Raw genomic sequence first — 22,388 nt, 5'->3', positions numbered from 1 at the left:
TGAGCCAGGGCAGACCAGGATGCACCCCCTGGCCCCCATAAAGCCTCACCTCAGCCTCGTTAGCTCCAGCACATCGTTATCATTTTAATTGCCCAAACTCGAGTGCTTGTAATACCTTTATTAGATTGCACTCATCCCCCAGTGCCAGGCACTGCCTGATTTAACAGCTCCAGTGCTGCATTTATGAGCAAACCTGAGCACAGCCTCTTTCATTACTGTCTGAAGGTAATTCCTCTTGATCCAAAACTTCCTGTGGACTGGAGGGAGACCTGGGAAGGGAGGGAAGGGAAAAGTGCCAGACACACAACCTGCAGCAACAACTCTCACCTGCCCTGATCTTTGCAAAGGAGATCCCAAAGTGAGGTGGACTGAGCTCCCTGATGGTGTTGAGCAGCATCCCTGGCTCTCAATGTTTGGATCCTCAGGGCAGGGGAACCTTCCTGGTGTGGGGATGGTGCCTGAGAGGATTGGAGGGACTTTGAGGGGGAGTTTTGAGCCCACACAGGTGAAAATGAGTTTTAAAGGCCAGCATCTTGGTCAACTTGTCACTTCATATTTGTAGAACAGAAGAGGGAGAGGATTCTCCAGGCTGGATCCTCCACTGCTCATTCAGGGCAGCTCTGATTTCTGCTCTCTGTGAGCAGGGACAGGACCCAGGGCTGTGTCAGGGGAGGGCTAGGCTGGATATTGGGAAAATTTCTTCCCAGAGGGTGTCTGGGCACTGACCAGGCTCCCCAAGGAGCTTGGGACCACCTGGAATACTGGAAGGAATGAGGAGCTTTAAGGTCTCTCCCCATCCAAACCATTCTGGGATCCTGGAACAGCACCCCAGTTCTCCAGGCACTACAAGCTCAGCATCTTCAGCATCTGAAGCAAACACCACAGGCAGTGTCTATTTTAGACCACATTACTCACTTTCAATACTTTTCAACACCAGCTTTCTTTCTTTTTAATTGCAACTCCACCTTTGGGATTAGTGATTTTATTTTATGATGGGATATTAAGAGTAGGCAGCCAGTCCTATTTTTTTTTTTTCTTTTCTAGTCCAAGCCAGTATTCAGAAGGAATAGATTAAATTATTAAATACACACAAGCACAGGAAACACAGGAAACTCTCAGCCATTATCCTATGAAGACAATGCCAATGCAAACACTGTAATAAAATATTCTTCACTGAAATCAACACTAATTTTCCCAGGCAATCAAATCCATCCCTGTGATCCCTCCTCCCAGGGAAAACAGCCAGCACAGCTAAATTCAGATCTCTGTGGCTCCATGCTTAAATTTGGCTCAGACACGCTGCAAATCAATGACTCCAGAAAGGTTTTCTAAGGAAAAAAAATTCCCAGTGGGCAAAGTTTGCTCCAGCCCACGGCAGCAATCCATCCCAGAATCCAGGGAGATTCCAGTTAGGAACTTGTTGAGGCCACCACTGTTGGGACATGTCCATGGGGACAGTCCCCAAGGGCAGCTCAGCCACGAGGACACCCCCAGAGGATGGTGCTGTGAATGGTGGAGGTGTTTGCACCACTTAATTTGGAGTTTGCACCACTTAATTTGGAGTTTTTTCTGTCTTCACTCAGAGCCAGGATTAAAAAATACACGAAGGAAATGGATTTTCTGATGTTTGGATTTGGTTGTTTATTAAATCTTATCTAAAGTACACAAAGTTCAGCAACACTTCTTGTTACCAGTTAGAAGTGAGCAAAACGGAGCGAGATCCAGCTGCTACAAGGTCTCTTACAGCTAAACAGTCCAATGGAGAATTAACACCTCTATTATTTAGACTTTTAACTCAATAATCAAATTCCTGTGACCCTCAGTGTGACACTGACTATCCAAACAGAAACTGCTGCCTGAAACCATGAAGAAGAAAGAAGATGAGTACCAACACCCAAAATCCTTCATCTTGTCCCATACCCATTACTACATTATAAAAACCTCAAATTTAAAACCCATCACCATGAGAAATCACACACTTCTATTTAACTACACACCTGTCATTTTAACTCCATCAAATTTGGAAGTTTTCTCCAAGCCACAGTGAGGAGGAGGAAGGGGTGGAGAAAGGGATGGAGCAGGTCTGGCCAGCACTCAGGACGAGAGGATGTGACAGGGAGGATTTTGGGTTGGAAAAGGCTTTTAAAGATACAGGGAGTTGTGACATCTCCAACCAGATGAGGCTGAGAGATCCACCCAAGCTGACCCTGAATGTTTTTAGGGATGGGGGATGCAGAACTTCCTTCCCCAGCTGTAGGAAATCTGTGATTGCTGCCATGGCTCCTCCTGTGAATCACTTAAGAGGGGTAACAGTGAAACCACTTCATAGGAAGCAGTTTTAAAAAATGCCCTGCTCTGCATAAGATGAGTTTGCCACAGAGAATGGGGGAAAAAAATTCAAGCATGTTCAGCATCTTATAGATTAATCCTAGGCCTAGAGCCAGGATAATTACTGCCAGAAGGAATAAAAGTAACATAAATATAGGTTAACACACAAAGGGTCCCGTTTGCAGGGTTTTACACATCACCAGCTCACAGGCGGATTTGGAAATTTAATTATAGAAAGATTTCTAAAAGCAGGTAATACCCAAAGGGTCGTGAAAATAATTTTACTACAGTGAACAAAACAAAAATTTTTAAAAAATTAAATAAATAAAAGAAGCTCCAAACATTTTAAATTAAGTAGGGCATCTGATGGATCTCCTGAAGCCCTTCCGCAGGATTCAGCCCAGACTGCCAGAGCAGCATCCGCCACAGCCTCCCAGAAATGCCATTTCAGAGCAGAGCAGATAAGTCACTCTGACAGCCCTGTGACCTTCCAGAGCTGATGGGCTTAAAAAAAATATTATTTTTTTTTTTGTAGAGGGTGCTCCTGGTATGATCAAAGCCTTGTGAGGAGGGGGGAGGATGATTGTGAAACACCTTTGCTGCAGGGGTGCTGTGAAATCCCTGGGATTGCTGGTTCCCATCAGGATGATTGGTGCTTTTCTGCCAAGGACAGCTTTGGGGGAGGAGGATGCTTCCCTGTCCATCCAGGGGGTTGGAATGAGATGATTTTTAGGGTCCCTTCCAACCTAAACCATTCTGACTTCATGATTAAATATCACTGGGATGGATTTAGGTTCTGAATGAGCTGTTGCCAGTGAAGGAAAAAGCAGGAGCAGGGGTTATCCAAACAAGGGACATTCTCTGCCAACCATGCTACAAGTGTTAAAAACTCTCTCCTATGAATGTTGGGGTCTTGAAGAAAAATGAAATAAGTGTTACAAGGTGTGTAGGGCAGGAACAGGGAGGAGAATTCCATTCTGGGATCTCCTTTAGTGGCTTTCCACTAAAATACAGCCACCCTTAGAAACTTGAAATTTTAACTCTTACCTATAAACCACGTTTTTGGTGTATAAACCACGGTTTTGGTGTATAAACCACCTTTCTGCTCCAGGAGGCACTTCCTGAAAGTTCCCTGGGTGTGATGCAGGTGCTAAACCAAGCTTTTGTCAGTCCAGCAAAACTCACTGTCACTTTTAAATAAATCCTTTGGGGATTTCACACAGCTGCTCTGCCACCCCCATGCCCAGTGTGTGTGAGGAGAAGATGTCCAGGATGCTGAATGCTTGTAAAAAGATATTTTAAAGGATCACAGACAAGGATTTTTTTGGCCTGAAAATACATATTTATTAGGAAGAAAACTTACGGAGTTACAAATATCATAAATAAAAAAAACCCCAAAACCTCAGGACTGAGCACTAAATCTCTGGAAAACAGGAAAGCAGTTCTGCACAGGTGGCTCCTGGAATCTTGTTTCACATCAGGTGTTTCCATGCACAAAGATCCAGGCTGGACAATCCAAACCCTTTTTGTCTGTAAATTCCTACAGCTTGAAAACCTCCACACAGGGCAGCAGAGCTGTCTGCTTTAAATATCCATCAGTGTCTGTGAATGGATGTAGTGAGAAAACAGCACAGGGAGGGAGGGTAAGGATCTCTGTGCCCTGGCACATCCCAGGAAGAATTATGGGATGGCACAGGATGGAATGGGATGCAGGAATGGCAATGCAAATTGAATCTCAGTAAGGAGGAAGTGCCACTAAATCAGAGCCCATGTAAAACTGGATTAGGTGTGAACTTCAAACCCAGTGGGATGTGGAATAATCCTATGGTGGCAGAAAGGGATCAAAGCTCATTTCTCTCACTTGTTTCATCTTCTGAACTCGGGAGACACAGCAGGCTGGGAGTTAAAGCCCTGCTCTGTCACTGGGTTCAGCAGAGCACAAAAATCCTGGGGATTGGAGTTATTTCTGATGAGCTGTTAGAAAATCAGGGAATCACAGGATGGACTGGGTTGGAAGAGAATTTAAAAATCATCTCATTCAGCCCTGGAAATGTCCAAGGTCAGGATGGATGGGGTGTGGAGCTTGGGACAGAGCAAGGTATCCCTGCCCATGGAGAGGGGTGGAACAAGATGGGTTTTAAATCCTCTCCAACCCAAACCATTCTGAGTTCATGATTCCCTGTCTCTATAGCTGGATCAGCTCTGCTGGAAAAAAATCAGAAATTTAAAGTAATCCAACCAAACAATAGAAAAAAAAAAATCCACTCCTTCCCACATTAAACAAAACAGATTGATCCAAGCACTGGAACATCTCACCACCCATAAAAACTTTTCATACCTAAAAAACAAAGAAAAGAAAAAAGAAAAAAATTAAATAAATAGTAATGCTCAAATCTTAACCAAACCATTATCAATGAATTAAAGCTTAAATGGTGAAATAAAAAGAGGATGTGCAGGGATCCCTGATGGGGTGGCAGAGCTCATCCCACCAAAGGTTCAGTGTCTGAGGTGCAGCCCCAATCAAAGCTGGAGCCCAAAGGTCAGGATTTCTAGGGGAGGACACATGGCACATGGGCCCCTCACTTGGAATCACTGAATCATTAAGGTTGGAAAAATGTTTCAGGTCATGGAGCTCCCCCAGCACTGCCAGGACCAGCACTGAGCCATGTCCCCAAATGCCACATCCACATGGCTTTGAAATCCCTCCTGGGATGGTGATTCCACCATGGGCAGCCTGTTCCAGTGCCTGAGCACCCTTTCAGTGAAGGAACAAATAAATGGAATAAAAAAATCTAATTTAACAATTCCAAAACTTTTAAGAAAGTAATTGTACAGGTGGGTGTCAAGAGATTGGTAACTACATCTTAAACTGAGACAGGAATTGGGATTTCTGCTTTTGGGATGAGATCCTTCCACACTCAGTGCTCCCTTTGTGTTCCCAAAAGGATGCTGGTAAGTGATAAACCCAGAGCTCCAGGAGAAATAGTCTGCTTTGAGGTATCAATCAGCTCTTACACTGCAATCTACAAATGATTCTGCTGGATAAAAAGCACAAAAAATTAAGTACAAAGAGGCTCAATCACCTCAAATAACGATTAGCCATAAGTGGATACATTATACCACAGACATGTCTCTGCTCTGTTAAATATTAATTGAAATGGACACATTTTAAAAGACATATCATAGGGATAAGCACTTTTTGTTAAAGGAGAGCAACTCCTGTTAGTGAGTAAGAAAGCAAAAGCTCAGAGGAGAGCAGAATGAAGGATTTAAAGGATAAGAAAAATACAGGTGCAGTAACCTGACACAATTATATGCATGTACACACGTGCATTCAGGGCAGCTTTTCTAATTAATTCCTTCAAATCTTGAATTGCCAGCTAAGTAAGATAATCTACTGCTGATTTCCAGATCTGTGAGATCATTCAGCTTGACAAGAATGACTCCAGCATGGAGTAACACTGAGCTAAAACACACATGGAGCTGAAACCAGCCCAGCTTTGGCTGCAACTCGAGGCAGCGTCAAAATGTGCAGAGAGCTCTCTCCAAGCTTCATACACACCCCCTAAATAAATCCTGTGCCAAAACACAGCAAATACTCTCTGTCAGACACCAAGCTGTAAAGCTGTTAGGCTTGGGTTTTTTTTTTTTTTTTTGCTTCCTTAAGTTCCAGCTTGAGGAGTGCTCGGGAATGCTCTGACATGGGAAGTGAAATATCAGCCTGAGTGTGTGCCCACCTTATTTCCTCCACTGGTGGCATCATTATATATATTATTATATTATTATTACATTTAAACTTTCTGGTGATAATTTACTGAGAAATTTGGTACATTTGCCAATTACCTGTCAACACAAAACTTGATTTCATTCTTTGTTACAGAATCATAGAATAACAAAATTAAAGAAGCAGGGAATGGTTTGGGTTGGGAGGGACATTAAAGCTCATCCAGTGCCACCCCCTGCCATGGGCAGGGACACCTTCCACTGTCCCAGGCTGCTCCAAGCCCCATCCAACCTGGCCTTGGACACTTCCAGGGGCAGCCACAACTTCTCATGCAGTTTTTGGCTTTGTACAACGCTGTCTAAATTCCCCTCTGCTCCCAAAGCACTTTTGGGATACCCAGGATATTTGCAAGAGGAAACCCCATGGAAAAGGAAAGAGAAGCTTTGCAAAGCAGCAGAAGTTGTGTCTGAAGACAAGAACAGAGGAGTGGCAGCACAAGAGAAGCCTTTCTTTGACTCATTACCATTTTGTTGGATGTTTTCCAGAGCGCTGGTCTCCTACAGCTCCTTCTATGATGGAATCAGGTGATGTCAAAATAACCCCAATTCTGCCTTAATGCTCCATTCTCTTTGGTTTAAGCTAAAAACAAAGACACACATGGATGATTATGGGATGGAAAACACAAGGAAATGAAAATAATGCTTTTTTTTTGCAGGATTTTGAATTGTCATGAAGGGTGAAAACAAATAAATGAATATAAACAAAGGATAAAAATGCTTTATCACAAACAATGGGTATAATGTTTATACAATAAAATATATATACACATTGGAATAAAGGGATGAAAATAACAGGTCAGAAACCACACTGTGTTTGCAACAGATGACAGAATGAACAGAAATCTGGTTCTAGGGACTGAAGCTGCAATTACCATCACCTCACCACAACCAGCACATCAGGGCAGGGAGGGGAATTATTAGGGGCTCCTTTGTCATCCCAAATTACCTGCCCTGCGTGTGGACACAAGGCTTAAACATTCAAAGGAATTTGCCTCCAAGAAAAGTCATCTTTATTGTCATTGTCCCCAATTTCATGGCTAGCCCAGCGACACAGCCCGGCTGCGTGTCAGCACAGCCCCCAGTCTCAGGAATCCACACTGACACGACAAGAACTAATCCTATTATTTCCTTAAAGGCATCTGAATAGGCATTTTCCAAGTCCTGCTTCTTATTGTAAGTTTAACCCATGTGTTAATTCTCTTACTGAGATCTCAAGCTGCTTTCTCTAGAATCGGGGATTTAGGGGAATCAAATCCCTTCTTTTCAATTTGCTACTTAAGAGACAAACCTTTCAAAATTAAACTTGCAGGCTGTTTGCCTGAAAAACATTGCTGCTCTTTCCAAGGAAAATATCTCTAAAACCTGTTTTAAGCACAGAGAGAAGTTTTTAGCACATCTCAAGTTTAAACCTGACAGCAGCTGCCTTGAAGTAAAGAACTAGGAAGGCAGAAATTCATTGAGGGCAAAATTTCCAGTTTATTATTTTAACACCAATCTGATGAGTGAGCAAGCAAGCAGTGTTTTATTTAAGTAAATTATTTCCTATTATTGTGATTCTCCTCCAGTAAACCACAATCACAGAATGGCTTGGGTTGGAAAGGACCTTAAAGGTCATTTTGTTCCAACACCTTCCACAATCCCAGGTTGTTCCAAATCCCATCCAACCTGGCTTTGAATAATTCTAGGGATGGGGCTTCTCAAAGTGATCAAGTAGGGAAAAACTTGGGTCAAACCCAACTCCTTGCAGACACTTCCTGTGGCTGAAAAAAATTTTACATCGTGCTCAGGGGAGCTTTCCTTTCTGTAATCAAATATTAAGCCCCATGAAAACAAACACCTCACTCTACACACACACACACACACAGAGACTCTTTTCTTTCCAGCAAAGCCACAACAACAGATTTGCTGTGGGTCTGCAGGAACTTATAGGTAGCATATTAAATATTGATTGAAAATAAATCCAAATAATTAGGCTTAAATTTTAATACCTACGTACGTTTCTCTATAATTCATCACCAACAGCATTTGCTGAGGTTCCACGAGAGGCTCTGGGTTTAATTTTAATTATGCATTTATTACATAATTCACCAAATTCAGTAATGTGCAGTGAGTCTCTGAGCCATTGAAGTGAGTAATGAGATTTATCAGCCCAGTTTTGTCACACAACAAACAGGATTCAGAGCCGGATAAAGGCGGGTGATGAAAGATACATGGAGGGAGGGAAGAACCAGCAGCAGCTTTATTTCCATGTAATAATGCTAATAATATGCAAATAATTCCCCATCTTAATGAATACTTCAGATGAATGCCACGTTCCAAGCGGGGATGGCACAGGGAGGGGAGGGAACTCAGCTGCTGGGAGTGTTCAAAGCTCTGTGGAAGGCACAAAGTTACAGCTGTGGGTACCACTGAGCTGAGCTGCTCCTCTCAGGGATTGTTGGGGTGTCTGCAGGGCCAGGAGCTGGATCAATGATCCTTATGGATCCCTCTGAACTCAGGATATTCTGTGATTCTGGATCAATGATCCTTATGGATCCCTCTGAACACTGGATATTCTGTGATTCTGGATCAATGATCCTTGTGGATCCCTCTGAACTCAGGACATTCTGTGATTCTGGATCAATGATCCTTGTGGATCCCTCTGAACTCAGGATATTCTGTGATTCTGGATCAATGATCCTTAAGGATCCCTCTGAACTCAGGATATTCTGTGATTCTGGATCAATGATCCTTATGGATCCCTCTGAACTCAGGATATTCTGTGATTCTGGACCAATGATCCTTATGGATCCCTCTGAACTCAGGATATTCTGTGATTCTGGATCAATGATCCTTGTGGATCCCTCTGAACTCAGGATATTCTGTGATTCTGGATCAATGATCCTTATGGATCCCTCTGAACTCAGGATATTCTGTGATTCTGGATCAATGATCCTTGTGGATCCCTCTGAAAACTCAGGATATTCTGTGATTCTGGATCAATGATCCTTAAGGATCCCTCTGAAAACTCAGGATATTCTGTGATTCTGGATCAATGATCCTTGTGGATCCCTCTGAACTCAGGATATTCTGTGATTCTGTGATGCTCACACACCAGCAGTGACACTGTCACAGGGCAGAAGGTGCCTCAGCTCCTCAAGACCCTCACATCCTGTTTTAGCCACAATGAAAATGTGGATAATTTTCAAAACAGACAGGGATGCACACACACACACCTGTAGGGATCTCCATCCAGAGTCTGGACAACATTTTATTTGCCCAAACCTCCAGGGTTATACTTCAAAGCTGGATTTGGAAGTTTCTCCTGAATCCTTGCAATTGTTGCAGGAGTGAGTCTTGCTGTCCTTCAACAAATAATTTTTTTACTGCTTCCAAAGCTTTTGCAAACTTCTCCTCTTTCAGCAGGAATCATCTCCCCTGGGACACTGGGCATGTGTATTTGCCATGCTGGTTTTTTCCCCCTATTATTTTAGCCTCAAACATCTTTTGGGAACTCAAATATTTAAGACTTAGAAGCTCCTCACAAAGCCAAGCCAGCATCCCTTCCCACGTTCTCACTTGAAACCCACATTTTTCAGTTCTCCTTAGACATCCCTCTCACTCAGCTTCCCACATCCACACATCCCCTGAGATTTCCAGTCTCTCTCTTCTCTCAACACAGTGTTAGGAGAAACAGGAACTTTGGGGGAGTCTCCTCCATCTGCAAGCAGATCCCCCCCAGCCTCCTTTTCTCCAGCTGCTCCTCATGGGATTTCCTCTCCAGACCCCAAAAGGCCCCAAATCCCCCAAAAGTTCACCCTGATGCTGAATGGGGGTGGTGGATCTTGTGGTTTTGTTAAGTCTGGCACTCACAGCACTGCTCCTGGGATATCCCACATGTGAGACAACAAATCCTCCCCCATGGAATCCCCACCTCCTGTGCTATGAGTGTGGAATCACAGGCCCTTGAAGTATTTTGTTTATTCTGACCTCAGACACAGAGGGGAATGTGCTGCCTTCACTGTCAGGTGGCACCAGAAAGGAAAGAATTTTCCCAGCTGATCCAGCACCAGTAGAGCTCGTTGCTCACCAAGTGCAGAGACACTTTCTGAAGTGGAACAGAAACTCAATCCTCACCTCTGCCTAAAGGATGCCCTCAGACACCAGTGGGCTGTGAGCAGGAATTCACTGCAAAATATCAAAGCTGCTGCAGGAATGAGGAAACCCTGAGCCAGAAAAGACACAGAGACTGTGCTGCACCCACTGAAATGCAGCATTCCCAAAATAAATTTGACACCAGGAACACAGAATGGTCTGGGATGGAAGGGAACTCTGATATCATCTCCAAACCCTTGCCAAGGGAAGGGAAACCATTCAACAAACACTGCTGCTCCAAACCCATCCAGCCTGGCCTTGGACACTTCCAGGGATCCAGGAGCAGCCACAGCTTCTCTGGGCACCCTCCCCACCCTCCCAGGGAACAATTCCTAATTCCCAATCTCCCACTCAATTCTTCCCTTTTCCAGTTTGAAGCCATTCCCTGTGTCCTGTCCCTCCATCCCTTGTCCCCAGCCCCTCTCCAGCTCTCCTGGAGCCCCTTTAGGTTCTGGAAGGAGCTCTGAGCTCTCCCTGGATCCTTCTCCTCTCCAGGTTGGACATTCACAGCTCTCCCAGCCTGGATCCAGGGCTGCTCAGGGAAGACACCATCTGAGAGCAAAACTGGACGAATTATTCTTTTTCCATGCATTTCATGGGCAATGTAAGTGAAATACTCTTCCACCTCCAAAACATTCTGCTCTAATAAAACACACACCACATGAAAATACTCAGACTCCAAGTAATATCACAAATTTGCAATAGCCCACAAAGCCCTTAATTCTTCCCCAAATATTTTCAGAGTAGATCCAAGCACACAAAGGAAAACAAGTGGGGAAGGAATGAGAGTGACTTTTTACATGGGCTGATAAGGGAGGGTACAAAGGAGGAGAAGGAGAGATTTAGATGGGACATTAGGAGGAAATTCTTCCCTGGGAGGGTGGGGAGACCCTGGCACAGGGTGCCCAGAGAAGCTGTGGCTGCCCCTGGATCCCTGGAAGTGTCCAAGGCCAGGCTGGATGGGGCTTGGAGCAGCCTGGGATGGTGCAAAGTGGAATTCTTACAGCAGAACTCTTTCAACCTGCTCACTGATTACAGAACCTAAATAAAATACAAGAAGATGGGCAAATAAGCAACCAGAGCAGCACATCTGAGCTCCCAGGTGGGGAAACATCACTTAATAAGGGAATTTTGTGGGCAGCAGCAGCAGAGCTGGAACCTTTATTCCGGCCTCTACAATCAGCACTTGCAGCACTTTGTTGACACAACAGAACATGGCTCAATTTCAAACACTGTTGAGGTTGAGTAATTTCAAACATCTTTTAATGTTTGTAGAGAGTCCAGAGGGAAGTTGGTGGAAAAGATCTCCAAGGCAGCCACGTGGAAATAAGATACAAAGCTCTTGAAATGACTGCAGTGCCAGGCAGGAGGCAGGAATGGAGACAGAGGAGGGAAAAGGGGAAAGGTGAGGATCCACACTGCCAGCTAAACTGCTTAAAGCATTTATTTATGTCCAGTGGCTCCATTACAAGTTCACAGTGTGCCTTGGGGAGCAGTAACAGACCAATTCCATGAACACAGATTGGTGCTTCACAAGTAAAATTTGAAATCTAATCCATACTCCTATTTCTTCTCGTGGCATGAACACTCCTTTTAGAGGGAGTTGAGTTTAATCCTTCCAGTGGGTTTGCTTTCCTCAGGACATGATTCAATCCCTTGCACAGCTGTCCCAAACTGCATCAGGATGGTTTAAATTCTTTTGAGTTTTATGATTATACCAAAAACCTTCTCCCACATCATCTCAGAGAGAAAGCCTCAGAGGCACCAGCAGCTGCTGAAATTGCCTGTCCTGACACCTAAAAACCTGAAACCTTTTCCTGCAGGAAGATTTTCCTCAGTGCAGCACAAGCCACTGCACCAAGCCCCAATTAATTTGCCATTTGCTTCCACCCAGCAGAGGTAAGGAGTAAATCAGCATCTTTGTGGCTCTGTCACAGATGCCACAGGGTTTTCCAGACAGACAGACAGACTGTAAGTGCTGCCCTGCTGGGACACTGCACTCCAGTCACTGGCACATTAAAAGGATCATGATCCCAGCATTAGCTGTGGGAACACTCCCAATAAATGCTATTTTTCCAGGCTGATTTCTCCAGCTTCCATCACTTCACATTTTGATGCAGATTCTTCCTGTGAGCAGACTAACTGTCCATCCAGCCCAGACAACACATTTGTTCACACAAGGCTGTGGCATATGGATTTTGCCTTCAAAAAAATTAAAAGTGTCAGCATTTTCCTATCATTCCTCTGGAGCAAAAGTGATCTTAACTACCCCCTCTTAAAAGCTGGAGCACATTTCATGGTAACACCACTTTGTCAGGCCATGGTGAGGTCACAGATCAGGCTGGCAGGTGGAAAAGGAGGTTTAAATGTGTTTTTAGGGTCACCAGAAGAGGATCCATTGGGGTTTTCAGCAGCTCTCTACTGCCTGAATGCAAAGCAGTCTCAGCTGAATTTCACTAATTCCTTCAAAGGCTCTCTTACACTCATCTGCACAGATTATGCAGTAAATACTCTTTAAGAAAGCACTCTCTAACCCCAACAAGGCTATTAAAAAAATAAGGCTTAACCAGCTGACCTCTGATTATCTTCAGCACTTCACCCATCTGTCTCCAATACACAAATTCCAGCCTCAAAGCAATGCTTCCTTCCTTTAGGTGATGGTAATAATCACAATGTTCTTCAAAGAAATGGTGACATGGAAGTGTCCAAAGTGTCCCCAAAAAAAGCTCAGTGAGGGCTGTGAATATTTAAAACCCTCTTGGAAGTCACCATTTCTGCTCTCCAGGATCTGTCTCACACTCAAACAAGACCAGCCCAAATGAAGTGAACCCAGGTCCTTAAATGTTCATTAACTCCACATTGGCTTTGGGAAGAAACATTTCCTGCAGCTTTGCCTTTTGTAGTGACAGCGTTTACAAAATTTGGGAGCTGTGAAGAAAACTGGGATTGCTCTACAACAGCTTTCATGAAGTGCAGCAGGCTGCAAAATAAGTGACATTTGAAGCTAAAAATCAGTGAATTATCTGCCTAGAGGTGGTGGCACCATATCCCAGTTCTTTTATGGCCTTCTTCTCCTTGGACACCTCTGTTACCATTCCACAGGAGCTGCAGGACACACAGCAAACTTTAGGGTGTTCCCAAACCTCCTGGGGTATCACAAACTTGAATTTTTTCCTTCTGCCTCAGGTTATTTTGAAGTCTCAGCCACCTTTAACTGCAGCCAGGAGCTCACTCTGCCACCAATCATGGAATGAGAGAATGGCTTGGGAAGGGACCTTAAAGATCATCCAGGAGGGGAACATAAAAATCATTCAGTTCCACCCCTTTCCACTATCCCAGGTTGCTCCAAGCCCTGTTCAACCTGGCCTTGGACATTTCCAGGGATCCAGGGGCAGCCACAGCTTCTCTGGGCACCCTGTGCCAGGCTCTCCAGATTCTGCCACCCTCCTGATGTCTGTGGACTAAGAGAGCAATTTCCAACCCTCTAAAAGTGGTGTTTGACCCTTTCCAGCCTGGAATCCAGCCTCTTTAACATCCAATATAGACACTGTAAGCAGCTTTTGAATTTGAAGAGTTTCCACTAAGTGCATTTTGGTCTCTTCAGGTCCAAATCTTTCTCATCTTTTTCCTTTGAAATCACCCAGAGAGATCCTGATCCTGGCAGGGCTTGGAGATTGTTTTTATTACAAAAGGGAAATAAAAATGCACAAATACATCTTAAAGAAAGGGGAAGATGGAACAGGAGCTTTCAAATGCATGCAGCTTTGCTAGAGACAGGAAAAAAATCACAGGAAGTGGAAACCAGGGAGAAGCAGGGAAACAAAAGACCTGCAAGAAGTTGATTATTGCCTCGATTAACAATCCCTGCTCAGGGCTGGGGCAACAGGAGCAGCAGTGGGAAAAGCCACAACTGTGAAGAGGTGAAGGAAGGCAGGAGCTGCTTTCCAGAAGAACTGAGCTGCCCCATCCCTGGAAGTGTCCAAGGGCAGGTTGGACAAGGTTTGAAGCAACCTGGGATAGCAGAAAGTCTCCTAGCCATGGCAGGAGTTGGAATGAGATGAGCTTTAAGGTCCTTTCCAACCCAAACCATTCTGTGATATAACAGAGCAAATTCTTTCCCTTCATCTCAAATTAAATCTAAGCATGAAGCAAAAGCAGCTGCATTTGTGTAGTGATACATGAAAGTGTCTGCAAAGCATTTTAGGATCCTTCAGGAAAAATGCTAAATATCTGTTCTATAATTCAATGAATGTTAATATATTCATCACAGATTTCAGCTCTTCAATTGCATGGGAGAAAAACAAGAAAATTGGTGCTTGCTGCAATGTTACCATGCCAAGGGATGGAAGCAGTCCAGGGTCTTGGAATATTCAAGTTTTGTGTGGGATGCAGGGAAATCCTCCATGAGAACACAAGCAGAGCCTGTGTGCTGTGGGATGAGGAGTGAGGTCACACTCAGGTTTTGACAAAATCATGAACCAGATGTTGTCTTATCTTTTTGTGGCTGCCAAAATCAAACCCAGACTTGCCTCTGTCCTCACACAGAGGGCTCTGGTCCTGCTTGCCAGGCAGAGCTGGGTGAATCATTCTTCTCTCTCCTTTTTCACTTTGTGCCCTTCTAAAAAGCTGTACCTGAGATGCCTCCCTGTGCCAGCAGCTCTTGCCTGACACGACCTCGTGAGGACAGGGCTCCAGACCACAAAGGCAGAGCACTTGCCCTCCTTTTCCCAGGCACGGCATTCACTGCTACTCCAAGGTATTTTTGTTCACTGCTTGGAGTGACTCTGAGCACATAACTGCCCTCCTTTGTTCAGGCTCTTCAACAAGAGAACCCACTGCTTTTGCAGTGTGCTCAAACATAAAGACTCCCAGCAATACCGTGCATTTAAGCAGCTCGGGTTATTTTAGCATGTGCTAAATTAGGGGAGTGTTTGTAATGCACTCACCTCAACGATCGGTGCTCACACACCTCCTGCTTTTACACCTAGGTGGAAAAAATAAATCCCTGCTGCAGTGTGTCCACGTGGGAATAAACTCCTCTGTGGTCTCCCTGCAATTTTCCCAAAAGGTTCTGCCATTCATCTTTTCCCCCAGCATCCTGGGTGTTCCAGTGACCATTAAGCAAATCACTTCAGAGGGTTGGAGCTGCTCTGAGCCAGGCTGGGAGAGCTGGGGGTGCTCACCTGGAGAGGAGAAGGATCCAGGGAGAGCTCAGAGCCCCTTGCAGAGCCTAAAGGGGCTCCAGGAGAGCTGGAGAGGGACTGGGGACAAGGCATGGAGGGACAGGACACAGGGAATGGCTTTAAGTTGAAAGAGGACAGGGATGGATGGGATATTGGGAAGGAATTGTTGCCTGGGAGGGTGGTGAGGGTCTGGAATAAAATTCCCAGAGAAGCTGTGGCTGCCCCTGGATCCCTGGCAGTGTCCAAGGCCAGGCTGGATGGGGCTTGGAACAACCTGGGACAGTGGAAGGTGTCCCTGCCCATCACAGGGGGTTGGAATGAGATGATCCCTAAGGTCCTTTCCAACCCAAACCATTCTCTCATTCTATGACTTTTGCTCCCAGCCCTGTTGCAAAGCTCCTGCAGTTTTTCTCCCAATGATACCCCTCCTCCCGACAGCTGGGAGGAGCAGGAGAAACACCTCAAAGTGAGACATTATTCTCCAGCAGTGGAACACCCTTTCCTCCAGCCTGGATCCACAGCAACCCTTCTGTTCCCCTGGTTTCCAACAACATCCTCCCCCTGCTGCACTTATGAAAGACCCAACCTGAAAATCAGCCCTTAAAACAACACCAGCAGTTTTCAAACCTCCCAAGCTGTGCACTGTAAGGAGGAGGGGAACAAACTGCCCTCAGAGGCAAACTCCAATTCAGCTCCATTCAGCCAGAGAAACAAAAATGTTAAAATAAAATACAGGTGCACAGTGGTGAAGCCCTGAGCTGGCAGGTCACAGGGTTTGGAACAACCTGGGATAGTGGAAAAAGTCCCTCCCCATGGCAGGAGGTTGGAACAAAATCAGCTTTAAGGTCCCTTCCAAGCCAAACTATGATTTCCACCCATTCTATGATTTCAAATACAGCAGGGTTACAACACTTTTAACATCTGGTTACTTTTTGATGTTATTCTCAGAAAATGTTTCCAAACTGGCCATCAGCATCTCATCTTGATTATCTCCATGCCATCAACTCCACAGATTTTGCCTCCTAGTAAATGCAGAGTATAATATTTAGGCATTTTAGAGTTTCAAGGATGGAAAAACCATTTCAATCGTAAGAGCCTCAAGAAGCAATAAATCACAACAGCTAAGCCAGGAGTTGTTTTTGACTCGGTACTACTGAGGTAAATTACTTGTAGCATTACAGAAGAGTAATTCTGTGTGTGAGAAAGGAGCAGCAGCACTTTGGTGATAAGGTTAGAGAGATATTTGTGCTAACGAGGAAATTTAAGCTCCATTTCAAGGCAGACTCGCTGCAGCCGTAGCTGCGGAGCCGTCAGCGGTGTCTCCTGCCTTTCTCCAGGGACCAACTCTGTATCACTCTCACATCCTTCTCTGCAGTGATGAAAGCACATTATAGGCTGATAAAAGGCAATCCGTGGTATTTCTTACAGGTCTCCAAAGATCAGCAATTTATTAAAAAGCGCTTTTCAGGAACCAGGCAAAAACAAAACATTCCTCATCAACACCTCACACTGAATCCGTCTTCCCTTAAATAAATTCCCAGCTCTGGCAATAGAAACTCACTCTTCTCTAATTGCTGCTGTTCCACATTTGCAAATTCCAAGTGGTGATGCCTCTCTGCTTGTCAGCAGAGATTTATCAACCCTGCTCTGTGTCCAATGGTCACACGAGGAAATCTGAGTGTGTTCTGAGCATGAATCCCTCTCTCTATTCCTGAGCTGTCCCATCCACAGCAGTGCACAAACTCACACAACACAGCAGCTTAAATAATTAAAACCAAAACTATAATTATCAAATGAAAGAACAAAGCAGCTCTGAGACACAAGGAGCTTTGCTTTGCTTTATCCTCCCATGACTTATTTGCAACAGGTCTCGCTGTGAATTAACAGCAATGAAGGGATGCTCCAGGGCTTGGTTAAAGGCTACTGCATCCAGCTGTTCATCTGTCATCAAAACACAAAGAAACCACCAGAAAATGGAAGGTTTGAAACTCACTTCCCACTTAAAACCACCCTGGAAGTGCAAACATGAGAATAAATTACACTCCTCCAGCAGCAGCGTAAATGAGCTGTAGTGGGAAGGCTGATCCAGCTGAAGATTTCAAGTTAAAAACTAAAGCAAATCCAAGTACAGATGTTTTGTAGTCTGGTGCCTTGTGCAAAAGCTGCTTTCAGTGTGTGCTGGAGCTGCTCAGCTCTGCTCTGAAAAGCACCTGTAGTGTCAGACTAAAATCAGGCATGGAAATGCCCAATAAATGTAATAACCATCCAAAAATTTCTTTTACTGTGTCTGCACCTTCGCTGGTATCAAAATCTCTCTGCAGCCCACCTGCTGCCAGGGACTCTTTGATTCATCCCTGCAGCTGAGAAAAGCTTCAGCCAAGCCCCTGTGTGTGAAATCAGGGGAAATCAGTTAAATCAGCCAAGTGAAGTGGAATAACCAGGCAGGGAACTGCTCCTTACAGGAGTATCCCTGTCCATGGTGGGTCACACTGCTGGAATTCCCTGTTTTTGTTCCAGGACCTGGCTGACCCTGATGTCACTGTTAATATAATTTTTCCATGCTGTCACCTTTTTAAACAAATAAGACTAAAATTGGAAGATGTACCTGCGTGGCTCAGACACAACCTGCCCTGACAGGGGGGCAAGGTCAAGTAACCCTGTGATTTATTGGCTCTGGGATGTCAGAGTCACAGAATGATAAAATCAAAGAATTACAGAGCCTGGCTGGAAAAGACCTCTGAGATCATCAACCACCAACCACCACAAATCCATGTCCTCACCTGACACATCCACACACTTTTAGAATGCTTCTAGGGATGATGACATGGACATCCTACCCTGAAAATCACACTTATCCAACCTTACAATCCATAAAACCTTCCTCTCCTTTTTCTCCCAAAATTCTGAGGAACTCTGCTTCATCAGTCACCTGAGTCTGTTATAGCATACTGAAAGCAGAAAAACTGTCAAAACACACATCCCAGGCTGATGTAGTACCAAAATGAATTGGGTGAGGTCAGAATATTTTGGTAGGGAATGATTTGAGCAGCTCATTTTTCTAAATTACACTGCGGTGCTGAAAGCGAGCGGCGCTGGGTGTTTTGCTCAAAGCCTAATTCAATTTCACTCTGTCTCAGAAAAAAGAAAACAGCACATTAATCCCAAATCCCATAAACACAGAGTTGTAAACACTCCCCAGCACCCTCCCCACCCATGCTGAGGAGGGCTGGCCTGTTTTCCAAGCCTGTGTGAAAGCAGATGGCAGCCACCTAATTCGGATTCGGTGCAATCTGTTGCTGGTGGGGAAAAAAAAATATATATACTCAACTGCTTTTCCTTTTAAATGTAAAACCTGGGAAGTTCAACCCACTCTGTAGTTTTGTGAGATGTTTGGTAACAGTTTTGCCAACAGAACCAGCTCTGCTCAGGGAGAACACATGCTTCTTGTTCTCAGCCTGAACTCTGCAGTGAAAAATCCCCTCGGATCATTTTGGGAAGGGAGAGTTGAGAGTTGTCTATGGGCTCAGCTCTTACCCTGCAAGTGCACCACTCATGACAACATCATGATACACTGAGACACCTTATCTACCTAATTTTTTATCACAGCAATAAAGATCTTATTAAAAATAGAAATATATCCCAGCAGATATAAATCCTTTTTGTGTCCAAACACCCCAGGCTGATGGCCCGATGGTGAATCTCCTCTGGTTCAGAGCTCTTCTTGTGAGACACAAAACTGGATGTGGGATTTTGTGTATGACCAGCAAAGGGGGTGAAGTCACTTCTCTCTTGTGGTTGGGCTCCTGTTTAAAGAGATGCTGGTGGCTTCCCTTTTCTGGGAAGGCCACGGAGCTGGGGAAGGGGCTGAGGGAGCTGGGGAAGGGGCTCAGCCTGGGGAAAAGGAGGCTCAGGGGGGACCTTGTGGCTCTGCACAACTCCCTGACAGGAGGGGACAGCCAGGGGGATGATGTTTAAACCTTCACCTTTGTAGCCACACTCTGCTTCTACCTCCTGAATATTGCTTTTTTTGCATATTGAGCACAAATGAACCCTTGCTGTGCCCCTAGCAGAGGTCACAGCACGATGCCTCAAAGTGAAAAACCTCTCAGAGCCCACTCAAAACTCAGGGCTTTGCTAGTTCTTCTCTCCAAGCATGAAAAACTGGATAATGCTGCCAGTGATTAGTTAAACCCCTTCAGAGCAGCCTGTAAATAACCCTGGCTTGACACAAATGCCAGTGGTCACAAAGCTTCAAAGTCCCTCTTCAGAACTGGCCGATTTTATGTGACTGGGTTTCTCCGCGCAGGAATGAGTTTGAGAGGTTGATTCTATGTGATACAATCAGGATGTTTTAGTTCCTGCAGATAAGCTGACACTTCTCCTCCTCCTACCCACAGCTATAGACTTGAGAAGCGTGACACAGATTTCCTACAAACTTACAAATGTTTGCTTCGCTGTTTCAGCAGCCTCAAAGTGCCTTAACTGCATTTTTTTTTTAATAAAAATGGCTAAATGCTGAAGTTACAACATTTCTGTCATCCCTGATGTTTATAAACATTAAATGAAGCTTTCAATGAGCATGTTCATGCTGTCACCAGCACGGAGCTGTCTCACTTTTGGTGTTTGTCTCCTGAGGAGAAATGCAGTTGTGAGTCCCCCTAGCCAAGAGAAACAGCAGAACCTGGTCAGCAGCTGCTGAGTTTTGTTGAGCTGGGAACTTTACTGGAATAATAGAAAATGCACCAACACACAAGACTAGAAAGCTCTATTGGTTGTTCCTACTCTTCATGGAGCTATTTACTTAAATTTCTGCAATTTTTTTTTCCCTGATCTCAGTACAAACAGTATTTTCCAACACTTTGACCTAAAAACTCCTCCTGTTACTGCTCCCATCAATTCTCCACCCAAATAACATCACCTAAATAACTCTTCCATACACTTGATGCATTTCCTTGGGGTGTTAATCCATCAGATAAACAAACTGAAAGGGGGGAGGTTTAGATTAGATATAGGGATAAAATTCCTCCCTATGAGGGTGGTGAGCACCTGGCACAAGTTGTCCAGAGAAGCTGTGGCTTCCCCATCCCTGGAAGTGTCCAAGGTCAGGTTGGAAGGGCTTGGAGCAGCTTAGGATAGTGGAGGGTGTCTCTGCCTGTGATCCTACAGTATTAGACCAGTCATCCACCTTGGAAGATGTGCTGCCTTTGTAAGGGAAAAAAAAATCTTCAGGAGATGGCAAAAGGACCAGTCCACTCCTCCACTTCCCTCGTGGAGAACAATTACCAGAAATTACCTGCAGCCTGGAACAGAAGCTGGAGGAATTTGTTCCTGACTTGCTCCTGTGCTAAGGCACAAAGCCTTTTTAACCCACTTGGAATAAAATCACACCAAGACTTCTCTGCAACTTCAGAGAGCCCCAAGTCCACCAGAGCTCCATGAATATTTGGACAATTTTCTCAGGCACTGACTGGGAGGGATTGTTAAGGTGTCTGTGCAGGGTTCTGGTGGGTCCCTTTCAGCTCAGGACATTCTGTGATTCCTCTTTATAAGCTCCTGGGTGAACAATGCAAGGTTTGGCATTTCCCACCTGCTCTGCCTTGGAACAGCTGCTGTGGCTGAGTCTCACCCAAATGTGCTCTGCTGACAAAGCAGCACCGTTGTAGCCTGGCCTTGTTCACTGCTGCTTGCCCCAGATTGGGAACTTTGGGGACAAGACCTGATGCAGCAGCTGGCACAGATGGGACATGCAACACTGAATAAAGTAAGGCTGGTCTCAGGTGATGCTGTTCCCATGCCAAAACCACTCAGGAGTGTGACCAGAGCTGAACCAGGCTCTGCCTTCTCCTCTGGACATGGTCTGGCTGCTTCCCTTGGGTTCTAAGTCACCATTTCAGGGCTGTCATGAGATGCTGGACCAATGTCCACCCTCAGGGACATCTGCATGCATCAGTTCAGTGCCTGGCAAAACAATCCTGTACTAAACCCAGCTCAACTCTGTCACACCATGGGCTTGGAATTATGTGCTGGCTCTTGACCCATCAGCTTCTCTGTTAGATGATGGCAAGACCAGGGGATGAGTTTTAGTGCCCTGGAGCCAAAAGAGAGAGACTCCCCTCTGTCTCTTAACAGTGTAATTTTACAGAATCCATCTCTCCAGAAGTACTCCTGCTCACTTTAAAGGTTACAGACGTGGTTTCACAAGATTTATTTTTATGAAATGAGATTTTTATAAATCATCTGATCTCCCAGTATACCTCAGCTGTGATATTAATTGTAAAACCCACATGTAGCCAGGCAGAAATGTTAAACAGGGAATGCTCAAGAACTGGAGAATTAGATGAGGGATACACAAGGATGCTCAGTGTAAGGACAATCCAGCACCCTGCTGAGAACAGCAGATAGGCACATGCAACCACCTTTCACTGATCATGTGAAAAAACTTGGGGAAAGATGAATAAATCCAAGGGATAATTAAGAAGGGACTGTTTCTGAGAAATGAACTGCATGAAATGTGGAGAAGGATGTCAACACTTTGTTTTAACACCTCCTCCAACAAAACCTTCCACTTTCAGCCTCTGCCACGCTGTTCTCAAATCTTTCAAAGCAGAGTGGAGCTCTTCAGTCTTACATCTACTTCCAGTATACTGATCCCAAGCATGCAAAAATCAGCAGTCATTATTATTATGGCTTTTGGAAGCAGCTGCTTTGTTGTAACTTGGACAGAAATAACAAGTCAGTGAGAAATAGGTGAGATATTATTGCACCTAGTTGACCTAAATAGTAACAAGTGTGTGTGTCTGTAGCAAAATGGGAAAAAACACTAGTTGTCTAAGTAAGAATGTAATTCCACTGCCTTCAGAATGGAAGTTTTGGCCAGATCTTAATGCTGTAAAAATTACATTTGTTTTAGCAATCAAATCTCCCTCTCATTACTTCACTGCTATCAGGCTTCTGATATAA

General features: G+C 44.7%; 1 protein-coding gene across 2 annotated transcripts in view; it reads right to left on the bottom strand.

The window, feature by feature from the left end:
* XKR6 (XK related 6) overlaps positions 1-22,388 on the bottom strand; it is a 163,720-nt gene that overhangs the window by 115,196 nt on the left and 26,136 nt on the right. The window contains exons 2-3 of one of the 2 annotated variants that reach the window (XR_004417486.1): positions 6,576-6,691; positions 3,666-4,666 (exon numbers count right to left, since the gene is read on the bottom strand). The exons of the other annotated variant lie outside the window; for it this stretch is intronic. The gene's annotated coding sequence lies outside the window, so the exon portion shown is untranslated. Of the gene's footprint in view, positions 1-3,665; positions 4,667-6,575; positions 6,692-22,388 lie in introns of those variants that run through there. 2 annotated transcript variants of the gene reach the window in all.

Source organism: Catharus ustulatus, chromosome 3, assembly GCF_009819885.2.
Source record: "Catharus ustulatus isolate bCatUst1 chromosome 3, bCatUst1.pri.v2, whole genome shotgun sequence".
NCBI classification, from domain to species: Eukaryota; Metazoa; Chordata; class Aves; order Passeriformes; family Turdidae; genus Catharus; species Catharus ustulatus.
The sequence above is the reverse complement of the archived record's forward strand: the minus strand, read 5'-3'. Positions and strand labels throughout refer to the sequence as shown.